This window comes from Lepidothrix coronata, unplaced genomic scaffold, assembly GCF_001604755.1.
Source record: "Lepidothrix coronata isolate B3197 unplaced genomic scaffold, Lepidothrix_coronata-1.0 Scaffold109, whole genome shotgun sequence".
Lineage (NCBI taxonomy): Eukaryota > Metazoa > Chordata > Aves > Passeriformes > Pipridae > Lepidothrix > Lepidothrix coronata.
Genome location: NW_016690289.1, coordinates 1213521 through 1241420, shown reverse-complemented (window position 1 = coordinate 1241420; position 27900 = coordinate 1213521). Strand labels below are relative to the sequence as shown.

Sequence of the window (27900 nt, the reverse complement as noted above, 5' to 3'; positions counted from 1 at the left end):
CTTTGTGTCCCAAGAGCCAGAGATACACACAGCTGCTCTGCATGATATACTTAGTTATCACATGCCTTTTCCCCAAGTGCCATATAAATATTTTTACCATCTTTCATCTGGTGCTACATATTCAGGCTAACAGAGGGAAATCAGGGAAAAGAGGTGACTTCTGAAAAAATTCTCTATTGCAGTTACCATGCAGTTACCACCCGGGAGCTTATTGCCAAAAACACTTGCAAGACCTGTTGCAGAGTCCAGCTATAACATTTGAAAAAATAGTCTTGATCATCAGTTTCCTTCCCAGATTATAAGGGTTCTGCTGCAGTGAGGCTAAGTATATGTCACTGAGGCAATTCAAGGTATCTCTGCAATCTGCCCCAAGTAAAATCAGGCACACTTTAAATATGACATTTCTCCATGACACTTCTTGGAAACAAGATTTATTTTGCAATAATAATGAATTGCTACAGAACAGGGGGATTGTCTGTTCTCTTCTCATATGGGACATTTGCGAGATTGAGAGCTGTCATTACAGTTGTATCTTTATGAAGATTCAGAATATAAATATGGGATGTAAAAAATACACTCAGAATTTCATTGGTTATTTCTCTTCTAACAAAGCATGCGTTAACTCATGATTATTTAATTTCACATTAAGCATTTAATATAAAGAGAGCATAAAGATGTAATAATAAATCACATATGGACGATTCCAATAAACCTTTAGATAATATAGACTGTTGGAAGCTTCTACAAGAGACATCTGCATAGATTCAGAAAGACATTTCACTGATATTTTGAAAAGTTAGAGAACATTGTAAAAGGTATCGGGGAAGGCTAGAAACTTCAGTAGCCAAAGATGGCAAACACCTCAGTTTTCTTTGTATACCGGCTTACCATGACTCTTGTCAATAGGTGAAAAGGAAGGGATTAATTGGTTAAGCACTTATTTCTGTTAAAGAATGGGTAGTACAAACCCATAAACAAACCCTAAATTCCCAGAAACAATGTTATGTGACATGTTAGCTTCCTCGTGTATTTGCTTTCTTCCAGTTAACCATGTTAACACTCGCTAAAAGATTCTTCAAACCTATTAGACCTGTCTTTTACATAAACAGCTCTCAGTAAACCAAAGACATATTCCAGAATTTTTGTTTAAATAAAAATAAGAAATGAAAAGCAAAATCCACCAACCTTACTGAGGGCAAATTATTCTACCTCCACTTTTAATTTATTCTCATTTTCAATCCTAGATTCCAAGTGCAGGTGTCAGTATTTTGGGGAGGATACAAAATACCAGAATAAAACAGCTTGTATAACAAGAGAATGAGAGGGAACATTAGAAAGTAGTTGTTTTACAGCAAATAACTACATGTCAAAGTGTTGGAACTTCTATCACCAAATTCTCCCGAAAAGGAAATTTCCTCCTTCACAATACGTATATTACTTGAACCAACCAAAAAACAAACCAACCAAAAACCAACTGAACAAAAGGCCTGTTATGTGCAGTAGTACATCATGGGCCCTGACAACTAGCTCAGGTTCCTCTTCTTCCTCTTGTCCTGGAATGCAGAAAAGAAGAGGCAATGAGGGGGCAAAAGGAAAAAAGATCCCTTCATCAAAGGTACAGTTAATTGTTCTGAGGAACCTGCAGTGCAGTCTCGACACATATGAAAACAAGGCTCTCTACTTTTCCCCTCTGATCTCCCAGCAAAAAAATCAGCAAATGACCAATGTATTGTGTACACAACCTATTGGAAATGGTTGTGTACACACTGGATGTAAGCAGAAAATTAATTTAGAGAAGAAACCTTTAGCACTGAATACTGAGTTTGTTATGTAACCAGTTTTAGGAGAGAAAATGAACAAAGCAGGAAAAAAAGTTCAAAAATTTAGCCCTAGTATGCACTGTCATTTTAAGCAGATGGTCTCTAAGATGATGATATTTTTAGAAGTTTCTAAATGAAATACCGTAGCTATATAAAACAAACAAGAACTTCTGTCAACAGTTAAGGCTGCTTGAATAATTGTGATAATTTTAGCAGCCTTCAGGGCAAGAAAGACTAGTTTCTAGGGGTTTAAATTTTTCATTTGTTTTATACTAGTCTTTTACAGGAGAAAAAAAGTGAGAATGAGAAAGAGGGGGCTTTTTTAAGAACAACAGGCTTGCAGCTCTATTAACAATATTTATTTTAAATTTTTTTTAATTTAGTTGCATTATGAAAAGTTAGAAAGGCTACTTAATGAAGTCAACTGGCATTGGTCTGGAGAAGGGAAAAGGACTGGAAATTCTTAAAGACAAAGGCACAAAATATATCTGGAACATTTTGCATAGATGTGGAGGAACAGTCAGGCCATGTCTCCAAGCATACCTATATGACAAAAAATATGTTTTAAAATAGAGAGCCAAACAAAAAGTAAGAGAAAACAATTAGTAGGGAAGTCAAGAGCTGGAATAAACTGACTGCCTACCAAGAAAAAGCAGTAGTAGGGTGGTATTTGACAAAGATAAGTGTCAGATTAAAGGAAAGGAGAAGGAAAATGAAAATCAAATCTACCTCTATTTCTGTGAAATATCTGAGATTGTGCCACACGAAAATTAGTTAAACGGGCAACATATGAGAACCTAATCCCTAGTAAAATTATAAAGTAGAATTATGCAAAATTTGAAACGGTAGTGAATATCCTAAACAAACCATGTCCCTAAGCCCATCTCCCTTATTAGCATCCCCATACTTCCAAAAACTGAGTGAGGCAATCCACACAGATGGTGAAACAAGCCAGAAGGTTGGAGTAAATCAGAGGAGGTGGGTGACATTTTGAGAATGTTAACAAAGTATCTGTGTGGTTGATCCAAAAATAAAGAGTAAGGTAGTACCTGTACATGCAAGATGTTCTGCTATTGCCTATGATTTCCTTGGAATAACAACACTAATCTGTTCAGGTCAGCTAAAGGCTTCTGATGGTGGTGTGAGTTTTTCCACAACAGTATCCAAGCTGTGCAAGAACTTCACAGTTTTTTCTGGAAAGTGGCATTTGGCATAAACTCCAAATATTTGGGCAGGTTGTCAAAGTGCATTTTTTCTCAGAAGCATCTTCATTGGATGAGACTGACCAGAACACACCAAGGTGTTCCACCTTCTTTTTATTATGGAAACTGTGCTCTAGGAATGTAGGATTGATCTCATTTTGAATTCTGCAGAAGATTTTAGCTTGAAGTGGTGACTAAGGCTGTTCCATGGATTACAGGAGACTACTGTTCCAGGAGTGTAAGAGGACCCAAAGGGGAAGCTGTATGTAAGCCGGCAATATGTATGCCTAGACTATCACAATAGGCTACATTTTATCTGTGAACAACTGAAGAGAATCAACAAGGAGCTGTACATGAGACACAACAACTCTGACACAGAATTAATAGCACCTAGAAATTCAGGCTGATTTGGGTACTGCAAGTAATGCATTGAAACCAGTTCCTGCTCCTGCCATCATATCACATACACACGTCAGAAAGCAAAAGAGATGCAGACTTAAAAGACTGTTAGCAACACAGCTGAGTGCACTGGCTATGTGGGGTCAGTTAAAGGTGCTGCTGAACACAGAGTATGTACTGCGTCTGAGTATTTGCTTGAATTATGCCAGAATTTTCTTCTTCTGCTACTGAAAATGCTGACGCTACACGGAAAAGCAAAAGCAAAATTCCTGTTACACCTATACATGCACTGATTTTAAAAAGGCTACCAAAAGATCTCCAGCTGGTAACTAAGGATACTGATTGCTTTTGCAAAGCATTGGAGAAGCAGGTGTGATGGCTCTGTCTACTCCCCAGCCACTGGTCACAGCAAATCTCACGAGAGCTTGGGTTCTTATTTCTGGTTTACATCTTATTACAGATTCACCACAAATGTGTTTTTTACAATGTATTTGTGTCTGCTAATGAGGTGCAGAGAAGGATGTGATGTGTCAGATGCAAAGGATTCTTGCCCAGGTCTGCCAAGCAGCGATGGAGATGCTCAGCATGTCCCAGGTCTTTAACAGAACCATAAACTTGGGGTCTCCAGGTTAATCCAGTACTTCAAAAAAAATCACATCTCCAATACAGCAAAGGGCTAAAACTGACTTGTACAATGGCAAATATACCCTCCTGCAGTTCTGCCTTTGCATGTTCTTTGATAAGGCATCATTATTCTGTTTTTAAATTACTACCTGTGATTTGTATTTTAAAATAAAATAACTCTAAGGAGTGAGCCTGTGAGCCTGTGAAGAGGCAAGATGAGAACTACTTCAACATAGCAAAAACGGCCTGGAGCTGAACTGTCTGTAGATTTCATGAACATTTTCATTGAAGAGGAAAAGATTTTAAGATGATAGTTGAGTAAAGATTATTTAATGACACCGGCCCACATGATACTATTCACAGCTCCAGGTTACTGCCTCCAGTACAACATGATTATATTCACAGGTGTGAGTATTATCTGCTCAAGGTTACCCTCATTTCATTTACAAATGCCTTCTTAATTGAAATGTATTTATGAACCTTTATGAAATATTTTTTTCACTCTATTGGTACTGATCTATAAACATTTTCTTCTCTCATTCCCTGTGAGGGAGTTTGCATTTCTGATTCTTATGAAAAAAGCTGTCTGTGTCCTAAGGTAGCCATACCCTACTTCCGTTGGTACAATGTTATCTCTCCTCTAGACTGTGGGGTTGGAGCAGGGACTTCAGTGCTTTAGAATATCTTTAATTTTGCCATTTGTACTATTTGGTTTGTTTAGTTAATTTGTTTGTTTTTGTTAAAAAGTGGTATTTGTCTTTTGGGGTTGTTGAGCTGAAAAAGTCTTGAAAAATTTGTTTTATCTTTTCCTCTGCAGGCATTTGCATATACAGAGACTGCTTCTGCAAATGCAAGGAGGAGGCAAATTAGGTAAGATATCAAGATGTCTTTAAGCTGCCTAATTTTTCTTCTTTTTCCCTGCTATGCATAACATTTTTCTGACCTCCTACTACAGAAGCTTAATACATTACAGCTGTGAAAACATGCCAAGTTAACCCTTCCCTGAGAGACCAGCTTACACTTGGCCTATCTCCATCTACAGGAGTTCACATGTCACAGGGCAGATTTCAGGAGATTGTGAAATGTTGTTCACTGGCAGAATGGCTGTTACAGATGCAGATATGCTTTCCTCATAGATCAGAAAGATGCAAACATAGACAGGAGATTAAAACAGTACACAGACCTAGGGGATTCCAGCCTTGACCCTGTCATTGATTCACAGTCAGACAGAGTCATTTACTTTAATGCCTTTCTCTGAGGTTTGAGAGATTTTCGGTTTCTAGAGACCTGTAAATCAAAATTGTCTTCTTTTCTAGAACTACTGTTCCCTTTCAGAGGCTCCTAAAACTTTCTGTATTTCAATAATAGCAGGAAAAAAGATTCTGAGGTCCTGCTCCCATCTGGCCATAAAAAAATATAAAGAACAAATGTTACTCCACAAATCCCTGATTTTCCTAGGAAAATGGGAGAAGCACTTTAGCAATGAAGATATTTATTTTATTTCCCCACATGCATGATAACAACTAAATATTGCAGCTATAAAAAAAGAAAGCAAAAAAAGCAGCAGGAATGCTGAAACATTAGCCTAACAGCACCAATGTTAATGATTTAAACCACACTCATCTTCAGGAGAAGAAGCTGGCACACAGTACTCCCTGAAAGGCTCAGAGTATCCACATTATTTTTTGAAATAACCACAACCACAAAAGTTCCTGAAAGGTTTTCAGGCATTCCACCTCTCTCCAGTCAAAGCTTTTCAATGTCATGTTATTAAGCAGAATGATTTTCATGATAACTGATGTGACAACACATGGTTTGTCTCTCCCTCCTGCTCTCTTTGCCTGATCAAGCTTCTGCCTCCAGCAGATCATCTGAGTTGGATGGCAGTGACAGAAGAACTTTTCCAGCAGGGATGACTGAAAGTGAAGCCTTTTCAGGTTTGGGTAAATCAAGAAACAATGAAACTGCATGTTTCCCTCCTGTTCACAAATGAAAAGCTGGGACATATTACCACCTGGGTAACCTGGAGACTGCCACAGGAAAGTAGGGACCACCAGCACTAAAACTGGGTATTTTCTATGTGTGCAAATAGCAGAAAATAGGAAATTTCAACAGAGCATACAGTTAACACAAGCTGCAGAAATACTTTTTACAGCCGAGGTGAGGGACCAAGAAAAGGTGTTCACCTGAACTAACAGAAAGTATTAATCCTAAATATCTTGTGCTATTTCACTCCTTAATGATTACTCCATGGAGTGCACTTTTGGCTTATTTTATTGCTGAATAGCAGAAACTCTTATCTCCACACATCAATGCCCAGGCATAGTTCTTATCTATGCAACACTTTGCAGCACTCCCTGTCTTTCTGAGCAAAGTAAACTCTTCAGAATAGACATTCGTTTGATGTTTAAATAATGAATATTAAACCATAAAACTTAACAGTGACTCAAGATATTATACAAATTCATAAACCCAGAATTTGTCCTGAAACACCAATTCTGGTGTCCCTGAAACACCAACACCAAGGAAAAAAACTACATAAATTTCTAATACTGAATTAAAACAAACAAACAAACAAACAAGTAACAAACTGTACTAATTTTCTTTTCTCAATTTTCTAAATTTCTATTCAATCTTCTAGAAAAATAGAGAGACTAATTCTATTCATTAAAGTTGCAAACTGTACAACTCTATAGAAGTGTTTGAATTTGGTTTTCTTGTCACAGGGAAACACAGACTAGTGGTTTTCCTTTGCTGTCCTTATTTCTGTTCTGATTAAGCATGAAAAAAACTTACCTCCTGCATGCTAAGTTGATGTACCTCAATGTACAACCACCAAAACAATGTAATAATGCAAGATACACTTGACATTCATGAGACAGAAAGTTTACAGGATTAATAACAAGAGAGTCAAATTGTTAAAAAATTCCTCAAATAAAAGTTGTTGGATGGCAGGAAAAATATCCACCAGCAATGAGTAGTGATACTCAAATACTATTGCTATTTCCCATCACATGCTCTTCATCTTCAAAGCACTGTAGAAATCCTAGGGAACTCTCCTAATGCAGATATCATCACCTTCATGCCAAGCATGGGTAAAGAGAGACAGCACTTACATGCCTCTTTCACAGGGGAAAAATAAAAAAATAAAAAATATATAGTACAAGTTAAAAGGGCCACTATTAAGTTCTTACTCCTAGTTTTCAACCCTCTGAACCCAGAGACACCAATTCACTGTTAGCTGACTGCAAAAGATTTTCAAGTATATAAAAAATGCAGAGGATCTGAACAGCATTTCAGGGGAGTGCAGGGCAAGAGGATACCTTCTGGGCTACCAAAGCTAATTTCTGACTGCAAGCGTCCTGCTGTTTGCCATGGCTGCTGCTGTATACATTGCTCAAAGAAGGCTTTCTGTTGAGAAATTTTAGTCAATCCTGGATTCTGTTGATCCTAACAACAGTTTCAGTTTATAAATAATAACAATAATAAAAAAGAGATTTGTCACACATCCTTTCAGAAGAAGCAATTTTTTTTGGTATTTCTATTGCTTTTTCTAACAGGGTATTTCAATTTCAATTTTGTCCTATTCTACTCAAAGCACCAACAAACATAACACATATCCCACTTTTCAGAGTACTAAGAAAACAAGGCTGTACTTCCACACTCATAGAAGGAAGTAAATGGAGAAAGGATGGTTTTTAGCTGGGTATCTACCATGGTAATGTATCTGTTCTCTGTTTGGGCCACAGAATAACCTAGAAAGTCTTCGAAATGACTCAAAAGCCAGCAGAATTATGAGTTTGTTAATGGACCAATATGACTAACAGAAAGTACTACGAAGTGCTCTACAACACACTGGAAATCCCCAACCCTCAACTGATGCGTCAGCAACAAAAGCAGACCAAGAACAGCACATCCCAGCCGAAACCAGGACAGTGTCTTACCTAAAATTAACGGAAAAGCTGAATAAGAAAAAAATTATTGTACATGAACAATACTCAGAGTTTAGTGCAGAAGCAGGCTGTAGGTTTTAAATCAGCATAAAATAGACATCTCACATGTATATTCGATAGTTTTACCTCAGTAAAATTCAACATCCTTTGAATGGGGAAAACTAGCTCCTCCCTTAGTTGCCACTGTCAGGTTACAACTGGGACATAACTTTTCTATCTGTGACAAAAAGAATGAGCCTGCAGACTGTTCTGCACAGCATTTCTACAGAAATGTTTCCAGCTGAACTGTGAAACACTGTATGTCACTAATAAATCCACTGCAAAAAATAATCATGGTACTGATTCAGGGCAATTGCTCTTATTAATGGACAAGAGAAATATTGCTAAGTATCTGTCATTTAGAAATCAGAATCAATATCTTAAAGAGGTTTTGAAACTTGAATATATCAAGGGAAAATATGTGCCTTAATCTATCAGAAATCTTTCCTCAGCCAGTGGAAGTACAGCAATCGACAGAAAAAGGATGAGTTACTCGTATTTTACTTAGTTGTTAGTCGTATGTATGGTACTTCTTTCCTTGCAACATGTTCTGGGCATATTTTTCATCTGATATACTGAATTCCAGTGCCAATTACTTTCACTAATTCAAGGACTTAGCTGGTGTGTGACACACTATGATATATTCTGCAAACAGCAAGAAGTACAGACTGTGAATTGCACCTTTCCCTTTTCACCTCAGAGCTAATTTCTTTTCAGATTTTGGTAACCTTTTCCCCCATATTTCCTTATTGAAGGTGAAAGGCCAACACTACTCTCTCAAACTTTTAAACTGTTCTCTCTGTGCTCAACTGACAGCATCAACTCCAGCTATAAAAACCTCCAGAGCAGGAAAATTAATATTTTTTTTACACATCCTTAATTTTACATTTTGGTCAACAGATTTTTTAGCTGTGTTTTTTTCACAAGGGGAGCTGGGAGTGGAAAAAGTTTGCGATTTTTTAGGTCTGTGTCAATACTTGCTGTTCATAAGTTTTCTTCTAATGGCAAATACAAATTCACACAGGAACCAGTGTTCTTGATACAACTTGATAAAAATGAAACTGATATCCAATTTCATTAAAACTCAGTATGGAAAAGCTGTGGAACTGTTCTGCAACAGAGGATATTACATCTGGTGTTATTTATTTATTAGGGGAGAGATCACTATATTGGCTATTGAAATTATTTTTCTCTGTTTCATAAAAATATATCCCTCTTCTACATTTTTTCATTTCAGCATAAAAAAAGATGATCATACAGTAAAGCCCTGTTGGCAACATTGTACATGAAGTTCAGACCACACCACACTTCAGTCTGAGATTATACTTTTTAACCACTACTTTAATTTATACTGGAGTCTCTTTCACTCTGAAGTCAATGGAAGAATTGGATGCTCAGACATGGCTTACAAAAAATTTCTATATATGAATTTCTATACACAAATCAAATTACTGTCTTAGATTTTTCCAGAAGCTGATACTAATTTACATTAAGGACAATGTTCTGTAGCCTTCCTTTCACACCTGTGAATGTCTGAGACTTGGAACACACAAAATCACGTTTGCTGGCAAAGGCTTTCAGTCTTTCAGAAGGTGGTCAAGCAATTCTGCGTTCTTTGGTCTTCAGTACTTTGTTGTAACTATGCACCTACAGTATTTTATGTGCTATTTTGTGTATGTGTCCAAGCATGTAAGTACTCTCCTTCTTTCCTTCCTTAAACCATACTAAAGACAAATGTCAGCTGGCTGACAAACATAAAAAATAAAGTTAGATACACACATAAAATAAAGTTTCTATCTTCATTTGATACACTATGAGATCCAAAGCAATTTAACTTTTGTGAAGAGTATAAGACACTCTGATGCTGTAAACACTTTAGTATGAATTACAGATATATAACTGTCAAACTAGCAACCACACATTTCACTTGCACAACGTATATTTTAAATAGACATAAAGTTAAGTATCTTAATTAGCTACTCATGTCCATTGCAATTTCAGAATAGGAAAACTAAGAAAAATTCCAGCAAAACAATAATTAAGAGAGATTTGGAGTATGTTTCTCATTGGTTTTGCAATATATTCATTTCTCAAGCTTTTGTATAACTGATTACATCTTTTTTTTTTAACTTTTACGAGTAAATAGCAAAACTAATTAGCTGCACACTATTAAGTTAATGCACATTTATCTACAACAATTCAATTCCGACTGTGAAATAATCTTTCTAGCCCATAATTACACTCCAGCTTAATTAGCATAATTTCCGCAGCACATTCTTTAATAAAGAAGCTGACATAAGGGTTGTTCTTAAACACCAAGGATATTCCAGACAAGTAGAAAAAGGGAGATGGGCAGAGTTGCATTAAACACCCATTATGTTACCAAGATAGTACACATAAAACAAAGAGTATGAATTCAATACTATCTGAACCATCACAAGCATCTCAACACACTTTCACTGAAGATAAACAAAATACTTAAAGGACTTGAGATGTCCCTTGGCCACTTCACTAGAAGTGGTTTCACATCCTTCCCAGCTCCTTTATCCCGTTACTGCATCTCATCCTCCTCACCAAGGGCAGCCTGCAGATTACACATTATCCTATTCAGTGTATTTGTTTCCTTCTAAAAGAAAACACATATAGTCTTGCATCTCTTACATAAATTTAAGCACAGGCAGTCAATTCCCACTGAAGAGTAGTCACAGTAGGTGAAGAGACAGATCAGTCTCCAGGCTCATTTAGTCTTTGGTTTGCTATTGAGGATTTATAAAAGAGAATCCTGTTTAGTAGCAACTGGGCCTCATATGGACACCTTATTCCCTGGTACTACAACACCAAACTAGTTTTCTATGGGGCAATGTGGACAATGTGTTATGTGGATAATGGCACCTGAGTACTGCTGTGCTTGATGTTAACAGTGAGTTTGGAGGAAAGACTCTGTCACCCTCAGCAACCCTATGATTTAATTTGTTCTTCTCCCGTCAAAGGCCTCAATGGGTGTCAGTGTGTATCAGATTTACACACCTGTGCTATGAAATGTAACCTCAACCATAATACAATCAGTCACAGGTCTCTCCTGACAGTAAAGATCTAAAATGAAAAAAAAAATCCTTGCTGGTGTCTTCATTTAACTGTTTCTAAATAATGGCAGTTCAAAATTAACTGCTATCTGAAGTGCTCTTGGGTTCTGTGAGAGATTTTGACTAAATATATGCTGTAGGTGAGGATGTCCTTGTACTCTTCCATAGCTATGAATGGTGAATTTCACCTGTGAAGGATTACCGTTTATTGTGCGAGATGATGAAAGACACTAAGATTTTCAAAATCACCAAGGTGATTTAAAGCTGAAGTCCTATTTTCATGTAACCTCATAAAGGATTTTAATTTAATAAGGTTTCCAAAATGCCTAAGACTCTCCTGAAAATGTAGACTTCAGCTTTTAAATTACACAGGCACTTTTAATAACTTTGCTTGCTCTAATTAACTTTTTATTTCGAGGTTAGTACTATTAGGCAAGACCAGTACCAAAACGATCTCTGCATACTAATGAATCATTTCCTGCTGCTGAAATGTAACATGTGAGAAGTCCTAAAAATTCAACAAAAATTCAGAGAAACAGAAACTGATAAATCAGTTCTTGGAGAAAAACAAATCCGCAGTACCTATTTCAACTTACTGCTTTCTTAGGAATACATAAAACTAGGCAAGCTCTGCCTGATTAGAATTTGAGATAGGGAAATATATCAGCAATTAAGTTCTAAAAGAATTTTTATTCAGATATATAAATGATGCATCAACTACTGTCTCCAAACTATATAAACACAGCCATCTCAAGAGGTTTCAAAAGCACAAGGAAAACTGAAGATGCCCTGGGAAGCTGCTCTGCTGCCCACTCCGCCTTCCCCCCAGGAGTGATGCAATTCAGTTTTGAGGGAGCCCCTCCTTTGGCAGAAGCAGGAAGACAGGGAGTGAAGCCATGCCTAACTAGTTCTGCACCCGCGAAATCTGACCTGCCTGATCTTTGGGCCCAGGGTTGCTTAGAAGGATGCTCCTGGGACAGGCATCTTTTTACCTGTTCTAAACAAGTACCAGCTAGGTCTGCTTACAGCCACAGCTTTGCAGCTCCCATCAGTTTGCAACACAAAGCCAACAACAGCTGGGACTTTTGTTTAAAGCCACCCCTTTGAACTGGAGTTATAAGTGTCAGAAATTAAAAGCTATCTTGCCAAAACAAACGTAATAACCTTTTTTAGAAGGTTAACTTTTCTTGTTATAATTAAGATCAGAATACACAAACAATAAAAATAATCATATTTTCCAAAAGACTGAATTATCTTTGCTAAAAAAATTTCATTTTAGCCATCTGTTTAAAATCAGGTTATCTGTGAAGATAGTATGGTAGCTGAGATTATCAAAAGATGTTAATGACTTTGGCTGCCAAACTACGAGGGCCTGTCTGTGAGTCTTTGTTTGCCAAACTGTGCACCCAAAATCAGTGTACCTAAAATTACTAGCCAATTTTGAAAATCTCTATCTGTTAGGCTTGTCTTGTTCTTTCTCCTTGACAGTTATTTACCTCTGCCAAATTTTCTTTCCAGAACATCAGAGCACTGAGAAGAGAAGAAAGCAATTCAGCTTCAGCCTTCAGTCCTGCAGCTTTGAGTCAGGAGATAAAGAGTTATGGCTTGAAGACATGAGATAAAAGCAAAGCAATATACTCACAGCCACAAACTCCATGAATTAAACTACGAAAAAAAACCCTATAGGTCAGGCAGAGATCATGCAGAGTAAGCACAGCAAGAGACGAGGAAATGGGAGGCATAAATATAATGTTATTTTTTCCATGTCATTTCATCTCTCTACGTCTGTTTTGCTACCTATTAAAAAACGGCCTTCTGAAAGGCTCTTCTGAAAGATGTTTGAGAGCTTGCTGTAAAAATCACTAACTCCAGGGCAAAATGTTATTATCGGTGCTGCCACAGAGGTGCAGTGTAGTCACTGAGACCTGGCTGGTTTTAAAGAGGGTGAAGATCTAAGACAAAGAAAACCCATCAGGAGGCAGATTATTGACTACCATTTGTTAAGCAAGCACCGTGCAAAAAGAAAATGAGAGAAGCCTAGTAAAAGGCAATTTGTTTCATATGCCTAAAGAGGTTCTGTTTTTCATTTACGCTGTCAGGTGTTTTGCCCTAAAAGTCGAATTTCCTTGGAACAGATTCCTCATATCCCAGTTCTGAGAACTAATGCTGACTGGAGAACATATACACAATACGTATCTAAAAAGTGGCTTAAGAAAAAATTCCTCATCTTATTAAAAATAGTCCCAGTGTATGCAGTTGCAAGAATGGTCAATCACAAATACTCACTGAGGATAATCCCTTAATAAAATGACACCTTAAGCCAGCATTTTACCTGATCTGTTACCACATAGTCGATAAAATACATGAATACCTCTCACAACTGAACACTTGGAAATGTTTCATGACTATTTAGCAACTTAGACTTGCTCTGGATTTTCACTGTGATAATGGAATGACTCATTGATACCAAGATGTCAAAGAAAGACTCATCTCCCTGAAAAGTTGGGTTTTACTTTACGTTCTCTCAACAGAAATTTAATGACAAATCTTGAACAGGCCTGGGATGTGCAAACAGTATAGCTGAGTATTTATCTGATATCAGATAAATACTGATCACTAGACTCACCAATACCTATCAGCCTTTATTGCCATCTGTTCAGCTGTCTCAATCATTTACCAACTGGTGAATATCTAAATACTACTCCCACTATCTTCCCTAAAAACATTTCCACCATCCACTATAACAAAATAAGAAGCTTACACTTCTGGAGAATACTGCTAGCCTTGGAACTAATTTCCTTGTGGGTCAACAAGGGATAACAATTTGAACGGTCAAAATTTTAGTTATTAACATGATTGCTCAGCACTAGGTTTCCTTTTCAGACATTTTAATTTTTATACTGTAGTCAGATACTTACATGGCATGTTTTATTCAATTTAAAGTGATAGCAAAATTAAACTACAAAATAGTTTCTTTTTAAATTGAAAGTCATTGCTGTGCATTTTATTAATTGCACTTTCTGGGTTAAGAGTTTGACACTGCATTTTGTCCAATATTCTTTTTTCTCATAAATGGTATCTACAACCGTACAAGGCACAGCATCAGCCTCTCAGGGGGCTGCTTCATGAGGAAAGTAAAATGTAGATGAGAGAGGACCAGGAACACAATTTTCCATTATCCTGGAGAAGACTTTTGAGAGCTGGAGATCAAATAAGCTGTGTGACTATTTCACGAGTTATTAACTGATCCTGGAAGGAGGGCACAGGTTTGGTGAAGTGCCATGTCCCACGGTATCAAGAGGTTCCCATCGATCAAGAGGTTAATACTCACCCAAGGAAATAGTTAACTGAACTAATCAAGCCATTTTTGATCTTTCATTCGCAGTTCTGTTAAGTAATTCTTAAGAACACATTTATTAGCACATTAAACCTTATATGTCTTTCCCAGACTATCTTCAGTGGATTGCAAAACCCATGAGCCAAATGTTTCTCTAACTTTGAGAATTATACTGCAGACCTACCTTCTTCCTGACTTCTACACATTTCAGAGTAAAGGATTTTTAAGGAAAAATGGTTCAAAAGGCCTGTTGTGAGGTGAAGTTATGAGCCCTACACATTTAAAACATACCCACTGTCTGGTTTTTGCTGGGTAGCCAAATGCCCATGAGCTTCAGGTACAACTGCACCAATTGACAGGCAGTTTCCTACACATCAAAACGTTAAATCAAAGTACTATACCACAGTTCATTGTGACGATTCAGCGTAACCTAAACAGTCCAAAGCCCCATCTGAACTCAGGAGAAGGCAACATTCAGATAAATTACCCTCCATGACTATTTTATATCATGTGAACCCCAGAGAAAAGGAGCACTCAGACAAGAGCCTGTCCAAGTTGCTTAACATTCCTCTGGAAGGAAACATGCATCTGTCCACCCAGATTGCAACTGGATCAGGGTGCCCAGCCCTTAGAGACACACTGACTGATGGAGCTTTGGAAATAACCAGGTCCGTTTCAGTAAATTCCATTTTATAGAATATAGTTATTTTATAGAGATAGTTTATTTTATATAAATTATATATAGTTATTTTATAGAATATAGTTATTTTATAGAGATAACAACTCATGATTTTTTAAAAAGAAATGAAATTGTTCTTTAAAACAAAAGGCATGCCACCCACCACCTATGTAACACCAATGCTGCAGAATCTCACATCTCTCCTTCTATTCCAAAACCTTCAGAGGTTTTCCAAAGTCATGTAAAAATCTTTAGGTATTTTTAATGTTTGTAATGAAATCCCAGTAGTTAAAAATCCATGAGAATTCAATCACTTCCTAGAGCTGTAATGAAGGTGGAGTACTAAGTGTCCTAGTTAGAAAGGCTGGGACCAGTTCATCACTGTATGAGTGTAACCCAAAACTGTGTATTCTATAGCCTTCCATGCCATTTCCCAGAAACTGTTATCAATAGAGCATTTACACCCTCTGCCCAGAGCAGCCTGACTCCTCAGGGTATAAATTAGATTTTAAGAGGCCTTCGAGATAGGAGGGTTCCTCCTGTCCTCATGCCCTTTGTGGAACTCCCTGCCCTGAGGGAAGTACTGGGCATTCCTGCCTGAACTGGAGGATATATAATCTTGGAGCCTTGGAACTTTTTTAACCACTCGTGGGATCCAGAGGAAGACTGCAGACCACCACTCTTGACTGGACTGCAATCACCACTCTTGATCAGACTGCAACAGCACTCTCACCAACAGGTTTTCCCCTCTTCTTTTACTTTGAACTCAGGGGGGCCAAAGAACACCACTCTGTTCATGTCCCAGGGTGCTGGGTTATACATTTGGGTTTTGTGGGTTAAAACCAATTGTTGTCTGTATAATCGTACTTATTGTATTATTTTATTAAATTGTTATTCTGACTTATAATCTCTCTTTTTGAGTTGGGTTCATTTCCCCTGCTGGTTTACCTTTAAACCAGCACACTACGCAATAATTATCAATATTTTCAAGTGATCTGTTTTGAACCACACTGCCTAATGACATTCTAAGGCTCACTACTGCTGAAACTCAGATTGGGCCTCAGGAGTAAAACCATTCAGCACTCAGCAGGGATACAGCTTAAAAAAATGTATAGTTCTCTCTGAGATTCATTCGGCAGTGTTGGAAGCTGAGGACTAGTCAAAAGACAATACAAGAAAACTAAATAATGACTTGCTTTCTGCAAAGGCTTGGTTTAAGGTGCATTAGGAGTAAGCTGGCCTTAAAGTATCTGTTGATATCTCAATTTCCATTTCAAAGGTTGGCATAGACATGGTAAGCCAGAAAAAAAAACTTCCAGCCATTCTCCTTTCCCCAAAAGAAAAAGGAAAACCTTATATAACTATCTACTCTAAGAATTTTGTCCTACAATTGGTAGATGAAAGGACATGGAAAAGATAACAATCCATTTGTGCAGAGCAGGGAGTTACCAGATTTTAACTCAGTAAGATCCAGTGACAGAAGCAGCAATTAGCTGTGGAACATTGCAGTCCTGGGACAGCTTTCTGAACCACACAGGCAGAGGATGACAAAACTGTACCAGCAGCTCCTAAGACACAAGAAAATAGTGCCATAAAACACCCTCAAGGAGCACTGAAATGTGCAGTCAGCCTTGAAAATGTGTGCTGCACAAAGGTTTTTTCAGTTAATCACTAGGATTTCTGTATTTCCCTGTGACCTTCTCCACTAGCTTTTAGTCTTTAAACAGAATATTCACTTTGCATATATAAGATCTGCTACTATTTCAGTGAAGGATGTGAAAGTAGCAGGGATGAGTTTTGTTCTTTAAATAGTGATTGATCTTAGGTACAGATACAGAAAACCTTACAAGTTAAAATCTTTCCATGCACATTGAAACCGACAATTGATAGTGCTAAATTTTTGTGGAAAGATCAGTACACAAAAAGATAATGAGGTCCAACTGCCTAGTCAGACACAGATATAGGGGAAAAATACAGCATCACCAGCTTTACCATCAATTAGTTTTAAAAAAGCACAAATACGTACACTGGAGGTTAAACAAAAGAAGTACAAAACCAAAAGATGTCTTTCTGCACCATTCAACTAGACAATGAAGATTTTCTAACATGTATTTAACACGCCTTTTCTATTTTATAGAAAAAAAGTGTAAAAACATTTCTTTTTGTTTACATATGATACTGATGTTCAAATAATTCACATATTTTTAAGCTAATTCAAGGACAGAGAGTTCACTGAAGTAGATGAAAAACTATCAGCTAATATATACAACAGTCTTTACATTTTTAAATGCAGCAGTTTAAAAAAACATCTTTGCAACAGGAATGAGGTCAAGCTGATACTACTATTGCACAGAAGAGCTGTGTCCATATAAAGGATTCTAACATGAGCTGTTGACACTCGGGAACAAGTGAGCTGTGTCCTGCTTCACAAAACAAGTGAGGTAAGGATAGCCAGTTTTTGGAAGGATACCACGGATTCCAAATTCAGAGTATTCTGAATTTGGAATTATATCAACTGTCTGTTGTTGATACTGCACATTTTTTATCATGGATAAAACAAGAGGAACAATATATGCAACTAATATCTCTATATCCAAACTTTTCTTTTATAGTGTACATACATTGCTGTGACCATGAATTCAAGTCAGGTTTAGGAAACTTGCACAGGGAGCCATTTAGTTCTTAAGTGTTTCTTAGCCCCGCTATATGTGAAGCAAAAATGCAAACATTTGCAGTTCTTGGTAATAAAATAAAAAGTCTGCCCATGAAACTTTTTCTTTCCTTCCCATTGTAATAGAAAGAATATACAAAATTGATACAACTAATACTTTAATTCTTTATGAAAAAAGAACGTTTAAGATTTTTAAAAACACTATCATTAAGTATAGTACAGAATATATCAACATGTTTTTGTTTAAATCTGTGAGGTATATATAGCAACAGTGAGTTACAGCGTGGCAATCACTGAACTTGGTGGATTTTAAGCTTCTGGCTGGTTATCAGTTTTTTTATGTCAGTTCAATTGTTTGGTCATATAGCTCTTTGACCACTCAGTGCTACAGAAAATTTGGGATGAGTGTATCATCTCACACTGAAACCCTCAGTGGGGTAGCTGCTGGCATTCTGGCTTAACCGGGAGACAGGGGTATTTTAAGTTGCCACAGCAACTCAACTCTGAGCACACACCATTCATGCACAGTGACATTCTGTAAGCAAACTGCACCACTGAGCAATCCCAACTTTATTAGATTCTTAAATCCTAATTTGCTTCAGGTCGACACGACATAGTATGTTTCAGCTCCTGCTGTTAGTGATATTGTTGCAATGAAGAAAAAAAAAACCCATCTGTATCTTCCCACACAGTCAATGACTGTGAGAAACTGTGTGCTAATGAATTTTTTTGCTGCTGTCGAGTGTGAAGACATTAAAATTTATCTCTACCACAAACAGCATGAATGAGTATTTAGATTTGCTAGTAGGTTTGTTGGTGGAGTTTTTGGTGGGGTTTTTTGTTAGCTTATTTTTTTCGTTGTTTTTTTTTTTATTTTTTTGGGGGGTGGTAAGGAGTGTAGTGTTTTCATTGCACAAATGTACATTTTATATAGGCAACTATGCTTTTCCAAAATCTTCAGTCTTCTACAGTTTTAATTTTCGAACACTGTTTTGGATCATGCTGTGCCATTGTATTTGTTAATAAATCATGTTTTGAATTAGACTGGCACTGTTGGGACAGTATGGTAAATGGCAGTCGGTCATGGAGTACCACAGGCATGATCTGAAAGGCTATTTGGGACACACTTATTAACATCATTTATGACTCACAAAGCAAAAGATGACAGATACAAGGGCTAATACTCCCATAGGAGAAAGGGTAGCAATTGGTAAATCTAGATAATTAAACTTAATAAAAAAGGTCCAACTTTTTTATTAAGTTGGAGGAAAGATCCTCTAGTAAGAAACTATGTCTCACTGGTCGGGTATATTTTAAGAAGACTGCTAAGTATTTCGTAGGGACTAAATCCTTTTATCCACCAGAAACTAAGGCTCATACTTTTGACAACAACTGTAGCAGAACAGGCACTGTCCGATTCTCTTGATGCACAACATAAACCCACCCTTTTTATTTTGTACTTAAAAAATACTATAGAAGACATAAATTAATTGACTGCTTATGCTACTCACAAATGGTAATATCAACTGAATGATGAAATGGTTGTCATCAAGGTTTTTGGCCTGAAGAACTCTGTTATTTCCTCAATACCAAGATCTCAGACTGATTATTCTTTGGAAGTTTTCAGTAGGAAGGTCTGATGAAGAGAAAGAGATCTGAAACAAGCAGATGTTACTGGCTACTTCAGGAAGCAATTCAGGACTGACTGACATGGTAAGGAACTTGCTAAGCTAAACCAAAGTTGTCAAAAATGCCACTCTGAGTTATATGTTACAAAGTAGGAAAAGCCATGCTGGGTTGGACTATCAGGTCATCTCAGGCACTCCTTCCCAGGCTCTTGTTACTGACCACTAAACAACCATTTTAATGATATGACCCTGTTATCACCACAAGACCCTTCTTCATGCCTGGTATTGGCTTAAAATGAATCATTGCATATGTAAAGCCATGATTTTCTCCACAGACATCACTTCATACTTATCCAAAATCAATTTTATCTGATTTTGGTGTGGCGTCATAATTTCTTTCTTAAAAAAGACCCCATGTTTATTCTCTCACATCACATTGTATTAATATGTGAGCTAATCAGTTCTGCTCTTGACTGCCATTTCTATTAGTCTGATACAAATGCAATACAGATTTGAGCTGCCTAGACCTACTTTGAAGCCCATCTGGAAAACAGGCATCCTATGAGACATTTTGTGGGGGCTAAAAGGAACACTATAGCCTTCAGTTTGGCTATTTTGTTTCTAAGTGCTCCTGTAACTCTAGGATGAACATTATCTATCTAGTCCTGGCAACCTGTTATTCCTAACTTAGTATTTGTTCCCCAAGTCTTCCAACAACATTTTGAGATACTTCCTATGATAAGTTCATTTCCCCTTCCCTCAGGAAGGCTTCTCAGAGTGAGGGAAAGCAAAAGCTTTTCACTTGCTCTTCAGTGAACAAGTGCTGGCAGGGGAATTCAGAAAGAAATAAATGTTCTTCTACTGTAACAAACACTGTGATTCACAAGCTGAACTGACTATTGGCAAAGTCTGCACAATCTGATACCAAGGGCATTTGCACTGAACTGGTTTGTTATGTTCTTCTTGATCCCATGTAAGCTCTTGTCATTTCTAAGTTTTGCATACCTTTACTTCGGAATGTCTGGCACCAAAAACTTTTATCATTTTAAATGATAATGAAAATGGGCATATATGTCATGCCATTAAGACTTGTGGGAATTGAAGCCAAGGTAGTGCAGGATAAGTCAACAGGTAGCACTCACAGATGTGTCTCAAAGCTACAGGACCAAATGTCTGATCATCTCTTAAGGAGCAAAGGAAATCTGGAAATTTTCTTTGTAAATCGCAGCTTATGAGAGAATGGGAAACCTGGAAGTCTTACAGACCAAGATTACCCCATCAGTGTTTGTTATGAGAAAAGGAGTAAAATGAGATTGAGACAGATGCTGTGGGTAGGCTTGGAAACCTTTTTACTGCTTAGGGATGTTATGATGTAAAACCCCATACCAGACTCACTGAATCTAGCAGGTTTAGCACATTATGTTGTGGTCAATCCCTGGTTTGAGAACACCGATTTTATTTATGGCCCAGTGCCTATCAAGGAAAAAAAAGATCAAATTTAATGTGATGTCTCAAAAATAAAATTTATCAACATTTTTAAATGAAAAATTTGAAACAAAATTCAAGGTTAATGGTTAGACAGTGAAACTCTTAAAATTCTAAATACTATGAATCAGAACATCTTACTAAGGCCCTATCTTGTGCTTCTTCACATAAAATCTGTAATAATTATAGAGGAGAGGAAAAAATGTGTAAGCTGGATTGAAGCACTCAGCTTTCCACATTCTTCTGTCTCCTCAAGGAATTGTGTAAATGCAGATCCAATTCAGCATATAAGTCTTGGCAAACCTTGTTGTCTTAATAAGAAGCAGATCCCTTCCTGACAGCAGGTATAATTCAGATTAACTACAAGATGAAAAAAAAAACCTAACCAAAAGAACATAAGCACAAGACTAAACAATATGGTAGTTTCTGGAACAATGTACTAAAAGAAAAAGTATCTGATTTTTAGAGGAGCTAGACTCCCAGTATTGAGCTGTGCAAGCACGCAGCACTTCTGGAATGCAATTCCCTTCACATGTATGGGCCATTTCTGTTCAGTAGTACCTGACTTCTAATACATTGGCTTTGTTTTTCCTGCTTTGGTATTTTCATTGAAAAGATGTCATAAACTGGATTGTGAAAAGACAAATTATAAAAATAATTCCAATTACATATTTTAATATTAATTTTAAGTTAATGAGAAACTTCATAAATTTCTTTTTAACAGCAAGAAATGTTATGTGATCTGCTTCTTCATTATTTTCAGATTTTGCAATTTACTTCTTCAGTGAAGAGTAAAAATTTGATTTAGATAAAGACAATTGTATTTACATTCTTTTAGCAAATGTTTCTAAGATGAACTAGAAAACAATTACTCTGGATACCCAAGGGAATAGCAAAATTCTTGAAAACAGCAACCCATACAGAAAATCTTAATTAATTTTTGCTTTCCTGTGTTAAATTTCATGTACAGAGCATGCCTTCCATCTTCTGACTAATTCTGAAGAATATTTTCTAGCATGTTATCCTGTTTAGCTTTCAAGTAATTAAGTTTTTTGCACTTGACCATAGGAGAGTCTTGCAAACTATTTTATCTCATACCTCTAAAAAATCTGATTTGCCATTCACTATCATTCTTCATTTTTATTTCTTCACGTTCTTTTTCAAACACATTATCAATTTATATGTAAATACAAGTATTTTACTTACTAATTCTTCTTTTATATTTCTTATTCCTCTTTTCTTCTAAGGTACTTTAAGGAAGGCTTCCAAAAAAGATTTGTGCATGGCTTTCATTGCTATGCTTCCTCACTCCTCCTTTTTTTTTTTTTTTTTTAATATGGACATCTCATTTAGAATGACCAGACATACATATTATTTAAAAAAAAATATGTTTTTCCACAACCTAAACCACAAGTTTTAATAATCATGACTAATCTAAAGCCTTTAAACAAGCTCTCAGAATAGATGGCAAGATCTGAACCGAAAATATGTGAATTATTTTAAGACACATTTCATGTGACATAGTATAAAATGCAAACCTAAATCCTAATAGATTTCATATAAATATATAAAATCACCAATATACTACTAAAATATTAAAATTGCAATAAGAAGCACCAAAATTATAGATGTGTTTTCAGTTTTCTGTAGTACAAACAAACATCAAGACAATCATAATGAAACAATGGTCATAGAAGGCTTATGATTGCTGGAAATTTATGTTGAAGTCTGAAGCAGTCGTTTAGGAAAACATCCAGGCTATGAAAGAATAAACATAGCAAGAGAAAATAGGAGTAACTAAATGAATCAATGCTTGTAATGTAAGTCTTATGTATTGGAAAAGCTTGTGTCATTTACACATCTATATGTCAAAGTCTGTTCTGTTAGAGCACTGCTGAAAACATTCAGTGTTCAGCAGCTACGTATCCTCCCTTACACAAAACTCATTCTGACACAAAATAACTCTGAAAACACAAATCATCTATTCTGTGCAGAAGAAAACAGAATAATGTACTGTTATACTGCAACTAAACACAGGTATGTAGCCACAGTAATGGAAAATAAAATATGGTAGTGGAAGATCAGGAACAGTTTCTGGGTAATAACTGAAAGAGCACAATAGCTACTCACAGCTTAGGATGCTTCAAATCAATTCCAGAATGAACTCATAGAACTGTCTTTAGTCGAACTGGGAATTTCTTGGAATAAGAGAGTAAGAGTGTGCATTCACTTTGCTTATTTTGGTTGAGGATGATGAACCTTTGCTCCAGTGGTCACAAGTGGTTAAAGATATTCAGTCTGATGAGGTTGAACTCACCATTTCTAGAATCAATACACTGTCCACACAAAGAGCTAATACAGGATGAATGCATGTTGGCATTGGCCCTGTCATCGACATGATGTTCTTGCTCACATCTTATTTAAGAATCCTGGTCTCAGAGGTCAGGGAAAATCATGGGAAATGGCTAGGGAGCAAATTTGGAGATGCCCTAAAAAAGGTGGACACACCCAGGTCTTGCCAACTCGAAGAAAGTCCTCAAAAAATGGGTGATTGTATATTAATGTGCACATAATGGATAAGGGTGGCAAGGCAACCTTAAGCTGTGACTTGACTCTAGCTTAAGTATGCCTGACTCCTGATCAGAGGATGTAGTTGGTTTTGGTCTGATTTCCTTCAACTAGGGAAGTCAGGTTCTATTTGCATTTTATTATTCTGTGTCTTTTATAATTGGTGCTTAAAAACAAGCCCCTAATACAATTTCTCCAGAAAATTTCTTGTTTAAGTTGAAATCAAAACTGTCAGAAATTCTGATTTGACCACAGCATATTGTTAAATGATCTTCCTATTTTCCAAAGTTGGAATCTAGATTTTTCTGCAGTAATTTAAAATATGTTATGTGAATATGTTACTTTATGCAAAAATATTTACATGTTTTTGTTTTGCCCCTCTTGCAACAACAAGAAATTAGTCAAATCCCTGATTTTTGTGAGTGTGATCAAGGACAGATATTCACTCAGTAACACACTGGGGGTGGCAGAAAGGAGGAAGGGAAGGAAGATGCAAATGAAAATCTGAAAGTAGAAATGGGGCAAGAAGTCCTTGCTTGAGGCAACATGAGTCCTAGCACAGAGTGAACAGAGTTGCTGGAAACATCAGTGGGAGTGTTCTGAGAAGACAAATGGAAGTTTGCAGTCAGGAAGAATTTGGCAACATCTGGAAATTTGCCAGTCAGGTGAATCACAGTGATACAGAAACCATCTTAAAGAAGTGCTGTTACTCATCCAGATTGAAAAATAAAGATAGAGCTTCAGCAAGTAGATGTGTGTTCAACATCTCAGGTGAAAACACTTGATTTGTAGGAAAGCAGCCTTGATGGACCATGACGCAGATGGTGTCTTTGGGAGCTTTTCTGAGGGGGCTGAACAGAAGGAACTCAACAGATACACAGTTCATGGGTCATGGGCAGCATTTACAGAGACACTGGTGAGCAATCTGCTCTCCAAACACAGAAACCAAGTTCACTCTACTTCAGATAAGGGAGCTACAGAAGAAAGAAAAGACTGTCTTAAAAGAAAGGGCAGCGAAGATATCTAACACAGTATCTCTAACACAGTATCAATGCTCCTTTACAACACCCTAAGGAAAGCACTACAGTAGCATGAATCACCTATCAAAAGGAGCCTGAGGAAAGACAAAGATGAGCTAAAAAGATGAGAAAAGGTAATTTTCAGAAAATGCTTTTGAGGTTTTTGAAATCTGTTAATCTAAAAAGCACACAAGCTAGTGAAATGGGAGAATGAACTCAAGAGCGGACTTAGATCATTAGCTCAAGATAGGCATTGTGAATGTTGTGGTTCTACTTACAAGCAGATAAAGTAGTAAAATTTGTCCCAAGTGTTGTGTAGTGCAGGGGAATTCAGAAGGTATTTAAAGCACTGATTGCATCACACCCATGAGAAGACAGTAATGGAAGAATCATTTTCAGAGAGGTGAAGGATAACAGCAGTGTAGTATTTAAACTCTTTTGCAATGTGCAAAGTCATAAAGAACCTATGAATGGAGAACTTGAAGAATTTTTGTGCTGTTTTCATTTGATTCCAAGAGCTGAAAATAAAAATCAATTTACTGAGATGGATAAAACATCTGGTTTAAGACTGAAGTCACATCCTAACTGTGACTCAGCAGTTACCTAACACAGTTTCCAAATGCTCAGAAAGAGCATAGCATTATTTCACTGTGAGGCTAACAAGACCTAGCTAATCATCTCACAAAAGGAACAAATAAAACTACACTCTGTAAATGAGGAAAAAGAGTCCGGGCTTTGGATTTTCTCTCTCTTTGCTGGCACTCCCTTACCATCACTCTGGGCTCAGAAGCTGACTCAAAAGCTACACTCACCTGTTGCATTCCCAGCACCATTCTTAGAAAGGCTGTATCTGAACAGGTCCCTGCAAAAGTGATAAAATCTGAAGAGCACAAGCTGGGAGGAGGAGAAAGCAATAAAGTGAGAAAATAAAGTTAAAGTGAGAAACACATTAAGAACTCTTTGCTTAACTAATCACCATTTTCCAGTCTTTGTTGCCTAAGGACATACAGAGAACAATACTCCACACAGTGACTAATGAATACTTGCTATTTGCTACCAAAGCAGCAATTGTCTAATCTTAATAAACAAATTATTTACAAAAGAGAAAGATTATGAAACTTTCAGAAAAAAAGTACTACTGTGAAAAAACAAGGGGAAAGGGAGAAATATGGGAAAGTAAAAGAGCAAGAAACTCTAAAGTAATAAGCCAGCTGGGGAATTTAGCCCCTGAGTGCTTTCCCTTTAGAAATTTAGTATGACTTGCATCAAGTCTTATGGCCAAGAACTGGTAACTAAATCCATCTGAATCTATTATAAAATAGATTGAGACACTTAAAAACTTTGAGTTTCTTATAACTAGTGACTGCATGTGGTAAAATGAGAACACTGGCATACATGATTTAGTGAATATAAGTTAGAAAAAGGCAGGCTGAAATAAATGTCTACTGACCATCATAAATGACTACTAACAATCACAATATTTTAGCTACTTTTTCAATCCACTAGTAACTACTTTTTATTTAAGTCATAACCATGTATTTTGTGAAACTCAAGCATACGTTTCCAGGCAAATTACTGAGCTGTTTTTATGGATTTCTGGCACTGATGACACCTCTATCAAGTTGATGTTCGCCAACATCAATACACAGTGAGAGAAGAGAGATCAAGATTATTACATGAGATCTTGAAACGAGTGCCATCTCCTTTACTGCACCTAACTTAGATAATACCTGGAACCCTCAGTACAAAGCTGGCATACATTTCTGAATACATAAGCCTCACTGATTTTAAAGATTTTGACCTGGGTGATATGGTTGCACTTGATCTTCCGTATTTAATCTACTCTAGTGAAGTATGTGGAAATTAACTACACATATGTGAACAACTAAATTCAAGCTCTATTTTCAAGACTTTTTACTGTATAATTAGGACATTTCTATTTTTACCCCAAGTAAATCACAATACATAGAAAGAATTTGGAAAAGTGATTCTAACTTGGGTCACCGCTTGAACTGCCATTATTCCTTTCCTCTTATATCAAGTTGGTGTGATCTGAGGTCCAATTATGTAAAATGTGGAGAGAAGACTCTTAATAACTCCAGGGAAAACACTGAGATACAAAAATTCACCTGTAACAATTACTAGAGAGAACACTGGGTCCCTGACATTCTTTGATCTGTCTGAAATTTTTCATTGTAAAAGGTAAGAATCCTACTGATATTCTAGCATTTTCATAGTGACTGAGCAGTACTGGCTTGAGGCATTTTGAGAGACAATTAAAGAGATTACAGAAAAAGTCAAAATAAGAAACTGAAAACTAGCACATATCAGGTAAATTTCCTAATCTGACTGGAGAAAAGGAATTTTTTAAAGCTAACCTCAAACCTGTAAAAACAAGAGAAATCCCAAGATTATAATTAAAATAAAGAGGATTATATTCATTAATAAATGCATGTGAAGCTTGCCTTTTCAATAATTATTTGCCTAATGGTATTCCAGCTGATCAACTTCTTTCACTTAGTTACTATGGTGCTAGTTTTTTTAAGCACATTTTCCAACTTGTTCTTGTGTTACTCCTACTTAGATAAAATCACAGCAAATTGTTTTAAGATGCCAAGCAACAGTTCCTCAAACAGATTTCAAGCAATGCAAAGGTTATATGCAGTGGAAATGAAATCACATCAGAAATTTATTATTAAATCTGCAATCTGAATGTGTTTTCCTAGACATACACTCCTGAATCTGTAACTGTATATGTTGTGAATTAAAGTAATTTCTTATGTGCACGTCTATTATTCTAGAGCAATACATATAGAAAGCAACTCACAGAGATGCTATGTTACATATACTGTGTAAAAGGTTGTGCAGTTTACTGTGAAATCACCGTTTCTTTAGGAAAAAACTTCAGAAGAAACTGTAACAGGAACACAGCATGCAATGCCTGTGGAACTTTCTCATAGGATTCATTAAAAATAATAAAAACAATTTGATATCAACAGTGGCATTAGATCTTCATTTTCTGAATTTGCATTTATTATCATCAATGTAACATTTAGTAAATTCATATTTATAAAATATTAAGCTAACATTAGTTGCTAAATGCTAAGAAGCACTCTTTCAATATATATTATAGAAGCAAAGTTTAAGATGCTGTAGAGAGTAAACCCAGCAAGATATACTAGCAAATATCAAGCAAATGGCAAGCATAATCCCAAATACAGCAGAGGTCATTACTTACTTATTTTCATTTTTTTTTGAGACTGTTTGAACAGAAATTTTAAAAGAAATAGATGAAACCACAGACATGGAAAGTAAATCACAGAGTTTAAGCTCTGAAATTATTCTGGCGGGTTATTTTTTGTTCATTTGTTTTTCTTTTTGTTTATTATTTTA

At 36.5% G+C, this 27900-nt stretch overlaps 1 protein-coding gene across 6 annotated transcripts in view; it reads right to left on the bottom strand.

Moving 5' to 3' along the window:
* The window catches only part of CTNND2 (catenin delta 2), a 514557-nt gene that overhangs the window by 163225 nt on the left and 323432 nt on the right, over positions 1–27900 (bottom strand). The gene's annotated exons all lie outside the window — the stretch shown is intronic.